This window comes from Tamandua tetradactyla, chromosome 22 (assembly GCF_023851605.1).
Source record: "Tamandua tetradactyla isolate mTamTet1 chromosome 22, mTamTet1.pri, whole genome shotgun sequence".
Classification (NCBI taxonomy): Eukaryota; Metazoa; Chordata; class Mammalia; order Pilosa; family Myrmecophagidae; genus Tamandua; species Tamandua tetradactyla.
The window spans coordinates 39,957,101-39,971,898 of NC_135348.1; the positions used below are offsets into that span (position 1 = coordinate 39,957,101).

The 14,798-nt window shown below is 41.9% G+C and overlaps 1 long non-coding RNA gene across 1 annotated transcript in view; it reads left to right on the forward strand.

Moving 5' to 3' along the window:
- LOC143666116 (uncharacterized) overlaps positions 1–1,375 on the forward strand; it is a 29,997-nt gene extending 28,622 nt beyond the window's left edge. Inside the window, exon 4 of the long non-coding RNA XR_013167401.1 lies at positions 1,269–1,375. This is a non-coding gene — a long non-coding RNA (uncharacterized LOC143666116). The remainder of the gene's footprint in view (positions 1–1,268) is intronic.
- The last annotated feature ends 13,423 nt before the right edge of the window (positions 1,376–14,798 follow it).

A 14,798-nucleotide genomic window follows, 5' to 3' on the forward strand; every position in this document is an offset into this window, starting at 1 on the left:
TCGCCCTCATGTCTCTGATGAGAATGGAAGGAAGTGGTGATGGTATAGGTTCACAGTCCCTTATCTTCAATTCCAAAATCCAGAAAGCCCGTAACCAAAAATTTTTTCATGAATTTTGCACAAAAACTCCTTTGGAGGCAAAACCTGACCTTCTTGACATGAGGCTGTTTATAGTCATTTATTATTTAGGGTGATGATGCAGACGTTTGTGCCGCAGAAGTAGGAATGCATTTGCTTATGGGGTACAGACCCAGACCCCACTGGAAGTGTTATATAATACATGGAATATATGCCATTTTACCTTTCTAAGATACATCTGGCTTGATGGGTTCAGATAAAGGCTGGAAGTCCTGACCTAAGTGCTCTATGTGGGAAGAGGACCGAAAAGAAAGGATATAGTTATGACAGTGCAGAGGAGAATGGCAGGATGAATCTAGAAGTACGGTATGGGGCCTGCTTCAGATGGATGAACTTGAAGCTAGGTCTCAGGGTTCCCCATCTCAGCTTAAGAAGGAGGAAATCGGTGCAGCGCCTGCCGAAAACCAGTCACCAGCACACTTCTTAACTGCCTCCCTTCTCAATTGACTGTTCACCACTCCCCCCGGGTAAGGCCGAGCCCAGGTGAGCAGAGCACCCCAGGAACAGAGAACAGCACTGTGCTTACCCTCTTGAACCTCTCTCAGCATCCTTCTTCATTTTCACACTCTTTATCACCTCTCTCTAAACCGTTTCTCTTCTGTTCTTTTCTCAAATTCCATGTTAATGGCCACTCACCATCCATTTGTGGTGTTGCAAGTTTAGGGAACCTCAAAAGAGCAAAATTTGTTTCATTCTGGCTACAACCTGGATTTTTTATTAGGGGGTACTGACTCAGACCCCACTGGGAATGTTCTATAATATATGGAATATAGACCATTTACCCTTCTAAACTCTGAAAAATTGTTAATTCTAAAACACAACCAGCCTGGTGAGACCATCTAAAACACATCTGGGTTCAGACTGCCTGGGTTCAAGTCTTGGTTGCACCATTTCCTAGCCATGCGACTGCAGACAAATTATTTAATCTCCATGTGCTTCAGTTCCCTCATCCATAAGAGAGGTTGCTGAGAAGATAAAATGAGCTAATACTATGTTTAGCACTTTGAACAGTGTCTGGCATATAACGAGCACTCCATAAATGTAAGATATTATTATTTATGCATGTGTCTGCAATTCTCTTCTAAGTGAGCTCCAAACACAGATATACTGGGTTTTTTTTCCCTTTATAGGATTCTTTACATCCAAGTGGTGGTCAATAATTATCTGCCAGAGATGAAGATGAAGGGAAAGACAAGGAAAAAATAGATGAATGATGAAAACCAAAGTATGACCTTACAGCTTGCTTTCATGATAAATGCTGATTATTACATTCTGGTGGTGTGTATAGTTTCTCCTTTCTACTTTTTCTCCCTCTTGCTAATTTGTTTTGAAATCTAAAGAAAAAAAAACGGAAAGAGGGTAATGAAACATTTGATATGCAAATTTCAAAATAAAACTCTCAGACAGGAACAAATCTTTGAGCAAGTCCTTCAAATTACAGGCACACTTTGTTTTGAGATTAAATGTAAATGTAATATTAATCACGCTGTCCAACTCACAGTGCACTAAGAACAGTTAATTTTGCATTAAATTGAAGTCCAATTACTTAAACATTGCAACTAGCAAAGAAATCTTTCCAAAAACCATATCCTTTTCTGACATTCCACAAGGATGCTATATGCAGAGTTTGATGTTGAAATATGGGCCCTGACCTTCCCCAAAACATCAAGAGTGACGCCTGTTCAAACTGGTATTATGAGTCATCTCCACCACTGGGTTCATAACCTCTGAGTATATTTTTTTGGGGGGTGCATGGTCCAGGAATCGAACCTGGGTCTCCCGCATTGAAGGCGAGCATTCTACCACTGAACCACCCGTGCCCCCTCTGTGAGTACATTTTCAGTGCTTCCAACTCAAGTTCCTGGTTGTAAGTGGAGGCACCAGGAACCCCCATACTCATCACTTCACTCTCACCTCCTGCCCTGACTACCTATGCAAGGTTGGGGCTGGTATGATTTTTTCCCTATGGCCAGCCCCAACCAGAACAAACGCTTATCTGTTTCAGTCAAATTTACTTCTACTCTATTTTATTTATCAGAAAAGTGCTCGCCAAAAAGAATGTCCAACTTAGAAAAAAAAAAAAGCACAGCTAAATATGGGTTTAAAGCTGAAGAGACTTGAGATTGAAAAATTGCCAATTCTTACGGCTCACTCACTCACATGAGGGTTTACAGCTCCTGAAATCATGCCAGGGCTTTGAAAATGAAAGCTTGCAGTTAGAAAATGATGGCTCATGACAGCAAGTATCAGTCATGTGACTCGCCAAGCAGTTTCTGTCATTGCCTTCCTCCATCAGACCAGGCTGAGAAACAGAGGTTAATCGGTCAGAGAGCATACCCGAGGCTGAGGGCAGCAGAATCCGGCTGAAGCAATTAATCATTTAATAGCTTTCTGATTCTCCTTAAATGTCTTTTAAAAAGATATTAAAGAAAAACATTATTGAAAGGACATTTTAGACTATTTAATAAAGATCCAACATACCCTTTGTGAATCAGAAAATAAATGGATCTCTAGCCCAACTCTGATACAAATATTTTCCTGGGGAACATTTACTTATATAGATGGAGGAGTGACAGACTCTGCCCCAGGCAGGAGAGACAGCCTGTACAAAAGCACAGAGAAAAGGCAGCATGGGTGTATTCAGCAAATGAAAATGTTTGCTTGGCTTTGGAGTAGGACGGGATGGGGAGGGAGTAGAGAAGGTAGCCTGGAAACACAGTGGACTCAATTTTAGAGGGCCTTGAATGCCAAGCTAAAGAAACTGGGCTTGATCTACTAGGTAATGGGAGCCATGGAAGGTTCTTGAGCAGAGAAAAACAGCATGGTTAAGCCTCGGGTGAGAATCCTAGTCTTGCCCTTCCTTAGCTGGCGTGAACTTATGCATGTTATGCACCTCTCTGGAGTCTCCCCAGCTGGACAATGGAGGTAATAATGCACTGCAGGGTTATTGCAAACATTAGGAATAACGTTAGGTGAAGCGCCTTGACAGAGCACCCATTAATGGTGGTCATCAGTACTGCTCCTGTGCCATGGGTTAGGAAGGTCCAAGGGGAAGAGATTGGAGGAGGGAGAACAGCATGTAGGAGTTCAGCTGAGAGGTAGGGAGGCCTGGGTGGGATGCAACACAGTCAAGGGAAGGGGCAAAGAGAAAACAGGACGAAGGGACACTACAAACGTAGAACCCAAGGATCTGGTGGTGAGTCAACATGAGGCAGGGAGATGGAGACATCCCAGAGCCTCCAAAGAGCTGGCTGCGATCAGTATAACAAAAGCCAGAGAGATGCAAACTCCTCTGAGGATCCAAAATAAATAATAAACATAAATAAATGCCAAACACTGAGCTTAGATTTCTGGAACGACTATGGAAATAACCAAACCCATATTCCTTTCTGCAATGATCCCATCTGGATTTTTAATAATAAGAGCTGCCTGAAAGAGCAATTTTCAAGTCCACAGGGCCAGGTGATTTGGGTTACAATATTATTCAGCATTGTGCACCAGCAGTATCTTCTTTCCACAGGCTTCCCTGTGGCTCACTTTTTCACCTCACTTCACCAGAGAAGTCCCCAGCATTTCTTCAGACACCTCAGCCTGGCTCCATTGTCAGGACTTGCTCTGTCCTTTCAGAAAAATAACTGCTGATGCTTTCTTCCTGCTGCATCTTGCCTTCCCCATAAGATCCGTGTTCCCCGAGAACAGGTAGAGAAATACCTGGCATTTTAGAACAGCAGAGCAGCAACTAATAACTCACTGACCTGACGTTTTCATTAGGCGCTGCATTATATGTTTCTTCAGGAACCAGCCTTAATAATTTTGTTCCACTCTGCTCAGAGCGGATTAATAGGACTTACTTATACATATGGGCTGCAGACCCTTGCACAGCACAAGTCTCCATCCTTGTCTAGTTCGGTTGTGTATTTCAGCCTTGTCAGCTCCACAGAATTCTCAAAGGAATCAACCCACAGACGCTTCCCAGCCACACATGTACCTGCCAGGATGTGGGAAACTTTATAGCGTCTATGGATGGACTTTAATATTGCAGTGTCCCTTTTGGGATGTATGTTTAATGTGTTAGGCCAGGGAGAAAAGCTGGCAAGGCACTCTGTATCCTTTCAGAGGCCTCTGCTTTGCACTTGCTGGAGAAGTGCAGAAGAGAATAATCTCACCCCATGTGCCACCCTCTTGTTCTCCCCCTAGGAATGCTCTTACCTGAGCCAGCACTTGTTAGATGACTGGGGGATTTGTGTGCCTTCATAGCGCTCCCTTTTTCCATGGAGCTAGAGTTGTCATTTTCTTGGTCATCTATGAGAAAACACTGAAGATGGTTTAAACTTATTTCATCATCAATTTTAGGTCAGATGCCATACTGACTGTCATGGTCAGGTTCATGTGTCAACTTGCCCAGGTGGTGGTGCCCGGTTGTCTGGTCAGGCAAGTGCTGGCCCGTCTGTTGCTGTGAGGACATTTCATGGACTTAAATCATGACCATGTTGGCTGCATCCACAGCTGATTGCAAAGGGGAGTGTCTTCTGCAATGAGTGATGCCTAATCTAATCAACAGAAGGCTTTTAAGGAGGATTCAGATGAGACAGTCACTCTTCCTACTTCAGCCAGCAAGCCTCTCCTGTGGAGTTCATCCAGACCCTTTTACTTTACTTAGCCTTCACATTATTCATGTAATCCTCTCAACTACTCTGTAAGGGATATTCTAATATTATATCCACCTTAAAGATAAAATAATGAAGAATAAGAAAGGCTAAGTAACTCAGTCAAGGCCGTGGAGCCAAAGAGTAAGCAAACTTGGGAGTCAGATCAGTTCTACTTGATTCCAAAGTCCTCCACGTTCCACTATACTCTTCTTGACTGGAATGAAGAGTGAACCCAGACACTTAAGGCACAGTGACACACCTTCAGTGATTTCACACATAACCTTTCTGCCCTTGCCTGCTTGTCTTTCCTCCCCTATGCTGCTTGTTTTAGTTTGCCAATGCTGCCAGCTGCAATATACCAGAAATGGAGCAGCTTTTATAAAGGGGATTTACTAAATTACAAGTTTAAAGTTCTAAGGCCATAAAAAATGTCCAAACTAAGGCATCCAAAAAAAGTTACCTTGACTCTAAAGAAGGGCCGCATGGTGTCCATGATTTCTCTGTCAGCTGGGAAAGTGTGTGGCTGGCATCTACTGATCCTTGCTCCTGGTTCTTTGCTTCCAGCTTCTGATTCCAGTGGCTTCTTCTCTAAGCAGCTGTGGGCCTTCACTTAGGTTCTCTGGGGCAAAACTCTGGATTCTGTCTTGCTTAGCACCTCATATAAGGCACATGGCAACTTCTGCTGGCCTTGGGTCTCAAATGGCTCTCACAGATCCTATGGGGCCTTCTGGCATTTACCTCTGCATCTCCAAATGTCTGCACCTATGTCAGCCCTGAAGCAACTGCAAAATATTTCCCTTTTAAAGGACTCCAGTAATTCAATCAAGACCCACCATGAATGGGCAGAGTCACATCTCCACCTAATCAAAAGGTCACACCCACAACTGAGTGGGTCAGTCTCTGTGGAAACCATCTAATCAAATGTTTCCACCCTAAACAATACATCTGGCCCCAAAAACTAGATTAGGAAAAGAACATGGCTTTTCTGGGTTATATAACAGTTTCAAGCTAGCACTGCCTTTGATCCTATCTGTCTTGAAGGACTCAAAACCTGGAGTAGCAAGTTTCTAAACCAGTGGGCTATTTCATTTGGTTATCACAAAGACCTCCACTGGAATGCTTGGATCCCAGATACAAGCCAAAGGTGATCTAAAACAGTGCATTTCAAATTCCTTTTGGTGAAGGAACAGTTTTCCCCATTACTTCATTGGCAGAAACATGATCCTACTGTGCATGTTTGGTAGGCAGCTCCAGCCACTGGCTCTCACCACACAACTTTAACAACATCTGTTCAACAAGAGTTCCTGCTTTTGAAGCAAAGCAGTGGTGTATTGTTAAATATTTAGCAATGGGTTCTTGGCAAGGGTGAAAGAAGTCCTGCTTTCTAACATTGTTGATATGCATGATAAAAATACTGCCAACCCAGTTCCTTAGAAAGCTAAGTATAGAACTACCACATGACCCGACAATCCCACTAGTAGGTATATACCCAAAAGAATTGAAAGCAGGGAATTAAACAGATATTTGCACACTGAGGTTCATAGTGGCATTATTCACAATTTCCAAAAGATGGAGAAAACCCAAATGTCCAACAACTGATGAATAGATAAATAAAATGTGGTACATACATGCGATGGAATGTTATTCAGCCATAAAAAGGAATGAAGTTCTGATACATGCAACAGCATGGATGAACCTTGAAGAAGGTTATGTTGAGTGAAATAAGCCAGACACAAAAGGGCAAATATCATATGATTTCACTGATTCAAAACAATTAGAATAAGCAAATTCATCAAGTCAAAATCTAGAATATAGGTCACCAGGAGATAATGCGGATACAAAGAATGAGAAGTTAAGGCTTAAAATGCACAGGTTCCTATTTGGAATGATGGAAATGTTTTATGTAGTGGGTGGTGGTGATGGTATCATGACATTGTGAATACAATGGACATGATTGAAATGCATATCTGAATGTATATTCCTTAAAAGGGGAAACGTTAGATTGTATATATGGAAAAGAATAATTTTTTTAAAAAAACCCATGGAACTACAGTACACAACACTGAGCCCTAAGTTAAAACTGTGGACTATAATTATATAGTTAATAGTATATGCGCTGGTTTGAAAGGATGTATGTACCCTAGAAAAGCCACGTTTTAATCCTAATCCCATTTTGTAAAGGCAGCCATTTCTTCTAATCCCTATTCAGTACTGTATGTTTGAATCTGTAATTAGATCATCTCCCTGGAGATGTGACTCAATCAAGAGTGGTTGTTAAGCTGGATTAGGTGAGACATGTGTCCACCCATTTGGGTGGGTCTTGATTAGTTTACTTGAATCCTATAAAAAAGGAAATATTTTGGAAAAAGCTGGAGATTCTGAAAGAGCAGAATGACATAGCCATGAGAAGCAGAGAGTCCACCAGCCAGCAACCTTTGGAAATGAAGAAGGAAAAGGCCTCCCAGGGAGCTTCATGAACGGAAGCCAGGAGAGAAAGCTAGCAGTGATGCTGTGTTCGCCACGTGCCTTTTCAGAAGAGAGAGAAACCCTTAGCCTGTTTGCCATGTGCCTTCTCACTTGAGAGAGAAACCCTGAACTTCATCAGCCTTCTTGAATCAAGGTATCTTTCCCTGGATGCCTTAGATTGGACATTTCTATAGACTTGTTTTAATTGGGACATATTCTCAGCCTTAGAACTGTAAACTAGCAACTTATTAAATTCCCATTTTTAAAAGCCATTCCATTTCTGGTGTATTGCATTCTAGCAGCTAGCAAACTAGAACAGTATATTTACAAAATTGTGCTATCATCAACTATAACAAATGTTCCACACCAATGCAAGGTGATAATAATAGGGTGGTTTATGGGAATCCTGTATTTTATGCATAATTGTTCTACAAATGAACAATCTCTCTAATAAAGAAAAAAATACCACCAACCATGGTGGATTTCACACACTAACATGAAGTCACTGAGTACAGAGATCAGAAAAACGTGCACAATTGGCTCTCTCTTCAGCTGGTACCACCCACCTTCAGCACCTCCCTGCAGCAACATCCAATTGCTGTGCATTTTCCAAATACTTACAGATGATGGATCACACTTTGCATAACACTCATCTGAATTTCTTAAGCTTAAGAGTACCCAAAGACGTCCCTTTAAAGTTCATTAGCTCACTATTTTATTAAGAGAAATTCTAGACCCACAAAGTTTTTAGAAAACATTTTCAGAAAGGGTCTGTTTACCCAATATTAACTATGAATAAATGGGTCTCTGGGACAGTGCTTTCCCATTTCACTTCTTTACTTCTCTGCAGCAAGTTTAAAGTTTTTATTATTTAAGCCTGGTTCTGTGTTTCTATAAAAAGAAGAGCTCAAATATTAGCAAACTAAAATATATCCAAATTAATCCAGTAAATGTACAGAAGCTTGGCTGTACAATATCTGCCTCAGCTCCACTGCCCCGAAACAGTACAGTCAGGACTGTGGTGGAGCAGCAGATAAACACGGCTTATTATTGCAACTCCTTCTGTGTTTTTACCCCAAATTTAACCTTAGTCTAACATTAAATTTTCTTTAAGGGAATTCGTTGTTTTAGTTTCCCAGCTTCTAAAACTAATATCATACAATGGGTTGGCTTAAACAATGGGAATTTATTGGCTCACAGTTTTGAGGAAAGGCGAAGTGGAGCAAAACAATGCTTTCTCCCAGAAAACCGTGGCATTCTAGGGCTGGCTGAGGAGACCCTTGGTACTTGGCTCTTCCATCACGTAGAAGCATCCTCTTTCTTTCGCCGGTTCTGTTGACTTCCAGCTTCTAGCGGCTCCTATGGCTTCTCTCTGACACACTTGCACTCTGCTCTTAAAGGACTCCAGTGATCTGGATTAAAGTCCAACCTAATTTAGTGGGCCACACTTTAACTGAACTTGAAGAGAGCTTATTTCCAATGGGTGCAACCCACCAGAATGCAGACCAAGAGCAAGAACTTGTGTAAACTAGGGTACACAATTCAACCTACCACAATCTTGAACCTCAAGTTCTTAAAAAACAGTCTATCTATTTACCCATCTCTATCTCTCTACCTTTCTATCTTACTCACTCTCCCTGAAAATGCATTAAGAGGGAATCTGCCCTTCTAGCCTAGTAATGCCAGGCAAAGGCAGGTCCTGCTGAGACTTTGAAAAATAGGCTTTGTACTAAAAGGACTCCAAAAAGCTTCACCCCAGAAGAAACAGAACCACCTGTAAGTGAGGACAGTGCTTTACCAGCAAGTGCAGTGGCCCAGAAGCCAAAAATCACAAACTACGAACAGAGCACCCATCTTTCCAATGTAAGGAAGGGCTCAGCTCTCTTTTCTCTCCCTCTTACCCACCTCCATCTAGAAGTATTATCTAAAAAGATTTTCCTATATCCCATTTTTACTTTTTTCTACTTCCCTCCCCCACTTTGCTAAAAGATTGTTCTAGCATTATAGTCAAGTATAAACTTTCCAAAGGTTCATTGTCTTTCTCCCACAATTTAGCGTCATTGCAGGGATGGAACCCTAGCCTTTGTTAGAAGGAGTAACGAGGGGATAAAAGCACTCAGGCAACTCAAGGATAAAACCCAAAGCAGCCAACAGATTAAGGGCCTGCAGGATTAAAGGCAGACAATGGAGAGTTACATTAGTCCTCTTCATCCTTGCTTTCCCAGAGTCAATTTAGCTTTTTTCTTCTTTCTTTTTTTCAAACTCAGAGTTAGCCATTAGTAGAAGAGACAAAGCCTGTGGCATATAGGAAAGGGATGAACAGTCACTGGAGTGGAGAGTGACCTTAGCTGAGTTCAGACAAGAGGCAATTAGGGCTGCCCTTGAGAGGTGGTGTTGAGAATAGAAATGAAAACACAGATACAAGCCATATTTTGAAAGCAAAATCAACGAGATTTGACCACTGATTAGAGATGGATCAGCAAGGGGAAGGGTGAATGATGGTGCAAAGTTTTGAACACTGACTAGCCAGATGAATCATTCTGGAACTCAGGTCCAATTGAGCTACTCAAATAAGAAAAGGCTTTTAATAGGGTCAAGCCCATCACACATGGAAGAAAGTCTAAATTCCTATAAAAAACTGCCACCAACTTTTATCATTAAGATTGAACTCAATTCATTCCTTCAATAAGCACTTCCTGAACAGTTATTATGCATAATGCTGGATCAGGGAATCAAAACTTGAGTAGTTCAGGACCTAGTGTGGGTAACCTTCAAATGAATCAATAAACATGTGCCTGGACTTGGTTCCATTGTTCACATTGTTCTCTTCATCTGAAATACCTTTTCTATGTGGCATGACATAGACAGATCCACAGCGCCTCTTAGCACTGTGGATCCCATCGTATTACTTCTGTTAATTTCCCAATTGGTTTGGGGTTGTCTTCATAGAGAGCTGAGGCAAGGGGGAAATCGCAAAAGGGAGACACCAAAGGAGATAAGAGCTGAAACAAGACTCTTGGAGTTATGCCTATACATCAAGGATTTCTGGAGAACAGCCAGAAATGGCAGAGGAGAAACAAGAGAAGGAAGAGAAAACCAAGCTAGTCATGGCCACCAAAGAGCAGAAGCATCACTAGTAAAGGAGAATCTGAACTGTATTCAATGCAGCAGAGAGACTAAGGGAGACAAGACTGAGAAAGATACTAAAAAGTCACTCATTTCAGTGGATAGATGGCCAAAATTTAATAAAGAGGTAGAGGGGAGGAAATTCCTGTAGAAGGAAAGACCAAGGATGGATCACAGAGCAGGAGGGGTGGTTGCTTTATGAAGACTGTGGAGCAAGAACTGGGAGCATAAAGAAGCCATGGGCAGATGCAGAAGGGTTAGCCTTAGAAGAGGGAAAGACATGTCTTTCCCCAGGATTAGAAAGAGGAAGGGAAGGAGGGATGAATGTGTAGAGACATGGGCGAAGGGGAGTCACGAGGGCCCTATATTGGGTTTGCAGTCAGCTTTGTGTTTGAACCCCAGCTCTGCCTCTTACTTTCTGGATAATCTTGGGACAGTTACTTAAACAATCTGATCCTTAGTTTCTTCATCTATAAAATGGATATAACAATGCCTTTCTCATATGGTTATTGTGAGGACAAATTGAGAACGTGCAACCAGCTGCAGATGCCAGTTCAGTTTACCTTACCAGTCTGAGTTATATACGGGGCATAAATAAATTCTACTGGACTTTGCCACTACCTGCTTACACAGGTTGTGGCTCTTTAAAGTGCCTTTGAAAACTTTCCCACCAATAAGCCCACCCAACTAAGCCCAAGTGTGTCAGCCAAGCCTGTGCTGTCCCCAGAGATGATCTGGGTACCCTCTGCATCTCAATTGCAGTTTAGGTTCTGGAACAAACAAAATGCCAAACTCTGTAGCCATGTACTACAGAGTTTTCCTGAAGCAGCTTCTTTAGATTTTACTTTGAGTCTTCATCCCACTCTCCCTCAACAAGTCTCAGCCAGGGTCTAGACCCAAACCCAGTGACAAGCACCATGCTGTACCCAGCCCCTCCCATGACCAGCTTTGAGTCGGGTGTCTGGGAAGTTCCCTATCCTTCACATGGACACATTTCTACCTCACCCATCCCATTAATATGCTAGACACTTCTTGGTCCATGTCAATCCCAACCTAGGCAGGCATAGAAGATGGCACACAGCAGGGATGCAATATAAATTAGTTTCCTTTCTCCCCTAATCCAGTGCCAGGTTCTATTTATACTTCTGATTTGGGATGTCCTTTCCTCCACCTTCAGTTGCATTTGGGTTTACAAAGACTTGTAACCCAGTGCACAAAGACTTGAGTATATTATATGGTGGTGATACGGTTAATACTTAGCAACCAGCTAGCTCTCTAAGAAAAAAAGCCTGATTGTAGTGTTTGCCAATTTCCATGGTGTAAATATTCCCACCATGGCAGATTTCAAGCTACCAACACAACATCAACTGGCTTGAAAAATTCCTGAAAATTTAACGAATTGGCTCTTACAAGCTGGTATGCGCCTACTCCAACATACCACTGGACAAGTTAACTGAAAGCCTTGGCTAGTGGCTTGTTGAAGCAGCTCTGAAGTCTATGTCCATTTAATTATACCCCATGCATCTCCAGCTCCTGCTTCGTCAAGACAACATCCCGCTCCAAGCACACTGCAATGGGGAAGAACTGTGAAGACACTAAGCCTCATATAGCTGTGCTCACTATTTCCATGTGGTTTGGGGAAGAAATGTATTTAAATGGCATTTTGGCATTTTGGGGGAAGCAGACACACCCTGACGGGTGAAATCTCAGGAATGATCACTGAACAAAAACACTGTCACCAAGTAAGTAAATAGTGACAAGTTTATAAGATGCTGTTGGCAGTAGCTGGATTTCTCAGTGCGGAACACTTGGGCTGGGCCTGGTGGGAGCGGCTGGTTAGCCATTTGTCAGGCAAAGTCAAAACAGCCCTCCAGCTACAGCACAGACGGCAGACTGCAGCTCGTCAGCATTTTATTTATGACTCTTAATTAGCAAGCAAAAAAAAAGGAGGGAAGAAGTTCCCAGCTTGTATATATATACTTATACATATATATTTTGCCCAGAAATTATCTTTGTCAAAATAATTTAAATCCTCACAACCCTGAGAGGTAGGTATTATAATTTACATTTTATGGAGAGGAAACTCCATCCTGGAAGATGTAATTATGTTAATTTTACCAATAGTGGCTCAGAAAGGCCACGTGGATTTTGCAAGAGAACACAGCTAAAACATGGCAGAGCTGGGACTTGAGCCAATCTGACTCCAATTCAAAGGCTCTTTCAAGCCATGGCTGGTTCTTATTTGGCATGTCAGAGCAATAGTCCATTGACTTGGTTAAAAGAGAGTTGACCAACGTCATTATATCTGTGAATAAACTACTTGTTCTTATAAGAAGAATTAGTTATTTGGGGGAGGGAGGCTACGGAGTGAGGGTCACATGGGATGAACTTGGTTGAAGCACTCTTTGCTTACTATTTTCCCCCCTTTGCATGTTTTTTAAATTCGATTTTATTGAGATATATCCACACAGCATATAATCATTCAAAGTGTACAATCAATGGTTCATAGTATCATCATACAATTGTCCTTGCCTGTTTTCGAAAGCCCTGGAGTCTTGCTTTGTGACCAACAGAGTCTAATCTGCCACAGGGCCTGGAATACAGAGCTGACCCCGTGACCCAGCAGAACATGGTCTGAAATTCAAGCCTGCTTCATCTAGAAGTGCTCTGAGCTGCTTGAATGATTCTGAGGCATAAAGAAGTCTTACTGGCCTGGAGACTGTAAACACGTCGGGTTGCTTACATCACCCATTTATTTACAGACAGCATTTCGGAAGTGTTGCAACAGATTACTTCTGATCGCTGATTTGGGAAAGAAAAAAAGAACAACACAACAAAAACCTGATACTTACATGACACAGAAAAGAAAATTTTTATAGAACAAAATTGTCTCTATTATAGGTTTATTTTTATTTTTAACCCCTACCACCCCCAAAGAATGAAGTGTTTATATTTATCCTCAAGGGTGCCTGGCCTGGCTAAAGAATGGACCGGAAGGCACATACTTCCATGCTCTCTGAGCACAGGTCTTCACTGTTATGGAGGCCACCGGTATTCTTGGTGATGGCACTTCTCCAACCCCTTGAAGTTAAGCATGGCCATGTGGCTTGCTTTGGCCAATGAAATACGATCAAAGGTAATGTATGTCCCTTCCAGGTGGAAACATTTAAGCGTCAGTGCGTAATTATCCCACTCTCTTCCCTGCTGCAATCCTGGCAGCGCACACTGAGATGTCAAACTGTCCGTCTGTCAGGTCCCAGAGTGACTTTGTCATGCAGAATCTGCACTGACTTTTGGAATCAGCACAACGACACCTATCCTGATTGATGCTGGAAAGGAGAATAATTTGGTGGACAAGGGGGTTAACTAAAAGGAGAAGGAAAAGGTCAGAAGTCAAAGGCTGAAAACTCCTGGATATTCTGAGTCTCACTGGAAACCTACGAGTCTGAGTCCCTAAAAAATCAATGCCTGTGGTGCTATTCTTCTTGAAGTGGACAAGAGAAGGTGAAAATTGGAATATTGGTCAAAATAAATGTATACTTTCAGAGTCCCAACAGATAAATGTAAAGGAATTTAATAAGAAATCTGAGTTGAACCTGAAATTGAGATTGAATCAAATAAACAACAAGTAGCCATAAGTCCTATTCTCTGCACATCACTATGTTAAACATTGCAGGAAATGCTTAGGAGCTCTATGTACCCCAGAAAAATAAGTTCTTAAATCTAATCCATTCCTGTGGGTCTGGACCCATTTTATGTAGGCTCTTTTGAAGAGGTTACTTCAGTTAAGATGTGACCTACCTCATTCAGGATGGGTTATTCAGTAATCCTGTTACTGGATTCCTTTATAAATGGAACTAGTTCAGAGAGAGAAAAGGAAAGCCTATGGAAGCAAGGAGCTGAAATCAACAAAATCCAAAAGAGAAGGGAGAGACCAGCAAACACCACCATGTACCCTGCCATGTGACATAGGAGCCAAGGACAGTTCAAACAGCCCATCTTTGGGAAGAAAGAATCACCTTGATGATGTCTTGATTTGGACATTTCCCCACACTCTAGCCACAAGTGAATAAATTCCCACGGCTTAGCCAAACGATTTCACAGTATTGCATCAAGCAGCCTGGAAAACTAAAACAGGAGTATAGAATCCCCTTCCTTCTTTCAAGGAGCTTACAATCTAATTAGTGAGCTCAAACATAACATCAGCGAAAATTAAATTTTTTTAAAAAAAGCTTAAGATACACAGTAAATGTGATGCCACAAAGCTGTGCAATTTATGACCAAATGTGCCATGTATAGATATGTCAAGGTGACTCAATCACCTCTGAAAACCTAACCACAGCTTGTAAACTGCTTCCCCCTCATACCCACAGTTAATATATCCCCATCAGTGCCTGAGAGCTGAGACTGGCTACAAGT